This window comes from Alosa sapidissima, chromosome 6 (genome assembly GCF_018492685.1).
Source record: "Alosa sapidissima isolate fAloSap1 chromosome 6, fAloSap1.pri, whole genome shotgun sequence".
NCBI classification, from domain to species: domain Eukaryota; kingdom Metazoa; phylum Chordata; class Actinopteri; order Clupeiformes; family Clupeidae; genus Alosa; species Alosa sapidissima.
This window is the reverse complement of record NC_055962.1, coordinates 39,140,409-39,144,028: the sequence shown is the minus strand read 5'-3', so window position 1 is coordinate 39,144,028 and position 3,620 is coordinate 39,140,409. Positions and strand designations below refer to the sequence as shown.

Here is a 3,620-nt window from a genome sequence, read left to right as displayed (position 1 = left end):
AGGTAGGCATCCTCTAGACTAGTCAAATGCACAACCTACTTCAAGAATGGTTACTTCTCTGCTGTCCTCATCAACAACAACAATATCTGGCTTTTTTGCAGCAACATTTGAAAACACATTTTTTCCACTATTACAGAGTTTGAACATGCAAGGTGAGACGCATACATTCTTGTAGATTTTGCATGGTGAAGCATATGGAATTATGTGTTCAACTAGTAAGTCAACAATTCTGTCATGTCTGGCAATGTACATTCCCTTAGCAGCCATTCAGAACATGAGACAGGGATTCAATAATTATCTGACTGTCATGGTGCAAACAGTGGGAAGAGAATGTGTTAGGGTACCAAAGAGAAAGATTGAGTCTAGTTGGAAGAACTTGTAGTCTGGCTTTGGTTGCAAAAGTCGCTATGTCTTCATCAACTGCAGAGTTTTTGAGTATTGAGCGAGAGACAGCATGATCTGCAGACACACCCTACTGAACACACACACAGACACACACCCTACTGAACACACACACACACCCTACTGAACCTACCTAACACACCCAACCCCTACCTAATACACCCTTCACCCAAACCTAACACACCTAAACGCTACCTAACACACTCTGCACCCAACCCTATGTGTATGCCCAAACCCCTAATGCTATATACACCCTGACTCTACACTCAACCCTATAATGCTATATACACCCCTAATGCTACACCCACACCCCTAATGCTATATACACCCTGACTCTACACCCAAACCCCTAATGCTACATACACCCTATATACACCCTGACTCTACACCCAAACCCCTAATGCTATATACACCCTAATGCTATATACACCCTGACTCACTGCCCACACCCTAATGCTACGCCCACACCCCTAATACTATATACACCCTGACTCTACACCCACACCCCTAATACTATATACACCCTGACTCTACACACACACACCCAACCCCTAATGCTATATACACCCCTAATTTTACAGTCCTAATTTTCCTGTGTGTTCTATGAAGAACATTCTGCTCACCTGTGAGAATGTTCCTGTGTGCTCTATGGAGAACATTCTGCTCACCTGTGAGAATGTTCCTGTGTGCTCTATGGAGAACATTCTGCTCACCTGTGAGAGGGCTCCTGTGTGCTCTATGGAGAGCTGGAATGTAGTCTTGCCAAAGGCACACATTCTGATTGGCCCATTTCCTGTAGAGGATCTGTAGACGCAGTGGGGGTTTGTCATACGCCCTCTTCACTAGATACTATGTCCTCACACTCTCTCTTTCTTTCTGTCACTCTCTCTCCCTCTTCCTCTCTTTCTGTCGCTCTCCTCCTCACATGCTGTCCTCATGTTCTCCTCCTCACATGCTGTCCTCATGCTGTCCTCATGTTCTCCTCCTTACATGCTGTCCTCATGTTCTCCTCCTCACATGCTGTCCTCATGTTCTCCTCCTCACATGCTGTCCTCATGCTGTCCTCATGTTCTCCTCCTTACATGCTGTCCTCATGTTCTCCTCCTCACATGCTATCCTCATGTTCTCCTCCTCACATGCTGTCCTCATGCTGTCCTCATGTTCTCCTCCTCACATGCTGTCCTCATGTTCTCCTCCTCACATGCTGTCCTCATGCTGTCCTCATGTTCTCCTCCTCACATGCTGTCCTCATGTTCTCCTCCTCACATGCTGTCCTCATGCTGTCCTCATGTTCTCCTCCTCACATGCTGTCCTCATGTTCTCCTCCTCACATGCTGTCCTCATGTTCTCCTCCTCACATGCTGTCCTCATGCTGTCCTCATGTTCTCCTCCTCACATGCTGTCCTCATGTTCTCCTCCTCACATGCTGTCCTCATGTTCTCCTCCTTACATGCTGTCCTCATGTTCTCCTCCTCACATGCTGTCCTCATGTTCTCCTCACATGCTGTCCTCATGTTCTCCTCCTCACATGCTATCCTCATGTTCTCCTCCTCACATGCTGTCCTCATGCTATCCTCATGTTCTCCTCCTTACATGCTGTCCTCATGCTGTCCTCATGTTCTCCTCCTCACATGCTGTCCTCATGTTCTCTTCTTCTCTTTCTCCCTTTTTCTCTCTCTCTTCCCTAGATGCTGTCCTCACTCTCTCTCTCTTCATTTCTTTCCAGCTCTCTTTCTCTTCCTCTCTTTCTCTCTCTCTCATTTTCTTTCTCTCTCACTCGTCACTCTTCAGCCCTTTAGGTTTCATCAGCCTGAAATCTTCTCATCAGGAAGTGCAGACAGAGTAGAGCCAGTAGTTATGAACAAGACTAAAGACTAAACTCCCCCTCACACACACACACACTCTAAAGACTAGAGCAATAAACTCCCCCTCACACTCACACACACTAAAGACTAGAGCAATAAACTCCCCTCACACACACACACTCTAAAGACTAGAGCAATAAACTCCCCCTCACACTCACACTCACTAAAGACTAGAGCAATAAACTCCCCTCACACACACACACTCACACTCACTAAAGACTAGAGCAATAAACTCCCCTCACACACACACACTCACACTCACACACGCTAAAGACTAGAGCAATAAACTCCCCCTCACTCACACAATGACACACGCACTCACTCACACGCTAAAGACTAGAGCAATAAACTCCCCCTCACTCACACACTCACTCACACACACTCACACAGGCTAAAGACTAGAGCAATAAACTCCCCCTCACACACACACTCACACACGCTAAAGACTAGTCCAGTGTTTCTCAAAGTGTGGTCCAGGGACCCCTGGTGGTCCGCAAGCTATCCCAAGTGGTCCGCGGGCAGACGTGGTAAAATATAATATAGATGAGTTGTTTGCAATATTGAACCAACAGTATGTAAATCCAAACAGTTCTGCAACACTGTGTAAGCTACGTCAGTTTAAATCATATGAGTCCTCTGACACAATAAGGAAGGTGCCAAGACAATAAGCAAGGTTGTTCAGTGAGTATGTCTAATGTGTAATATACTGTTGAAGTAGGTCTACTGTTTTTTATTTTTTAGCTAGGTGGTCCGTGAGGTTTCTATTTATTGGTTAAGTGGTCCTTGGTCTGAAAAAGTTTGAGAAACACTGGACTAGAGCAATAAACTCCCCCTCACTCACACACACACACACACACTCTCACACACACACACACACACACTCACACTCACACACACAGACAGACAGAGTAGAGCCAGTAGTTATGAAAGAGACTAAAGACTAGAACATAAACTCCCCCTCACTCACACACACACTCACATGTGCTTATTCAATCCAGTCTAAAGTTTGGCCTCAGACATCAGGAAGTCACTAGGGCTTCCTGCTACTTTCTACAGGTTTGGGTTTGAGACTGAACAGCTTCAGGTGACAGTCCATCGTTAACTCCAGGGTTCCATCGTTAAGTCATCGTTAACTCCAGGGTTCCATCGTTAAGTCGTCGTTAACTCCTAATAGGCGGCTCAGTCATGTGGCTGCACTTCGCTCTGAGTGTGACCTCAGTACTGACCACAGTCACACCCAAGAGTACTATGTACTATAGAGACCCCCCCCATGTGCTCAAATACCCCCCATGTGCTGTAATAGAGACCCCCCCCCCCCCCAAGTGCTGGTAGCGTCAGCAGGTCTGGAAACTG

General features: G+C 46.4%; 1 long non-coding RNA gene across 1 annotated transcript in view; it reads right to left on the bottom strand.

Moving 5' to 3' along the window:
* The window catches only part of LOC121711384, a 5,110-nt gene extending 1,827 nt beyond the window's left edge, over nucleotides 1–3,283 (bottom strand). Inside the window, exons 1-2 of the long non-coding RNA XR_006032297.1 lie at nucleotides 3,247–3,283; nucleotides 1,116–1,206 (exon numbers count right to left, since the gene is read on the bottom strand). This is a non-coding gene — a long non-coding RNA (uncharacterized LOC121711384). The remainder of the gene's footprint in view (nucleotides 1–1,115; nucleotides 1,207–3,246) is intronic.
* Between the last annotated feature and the right edge of the window lie 337 nt (nucleotides 3,284–3,620).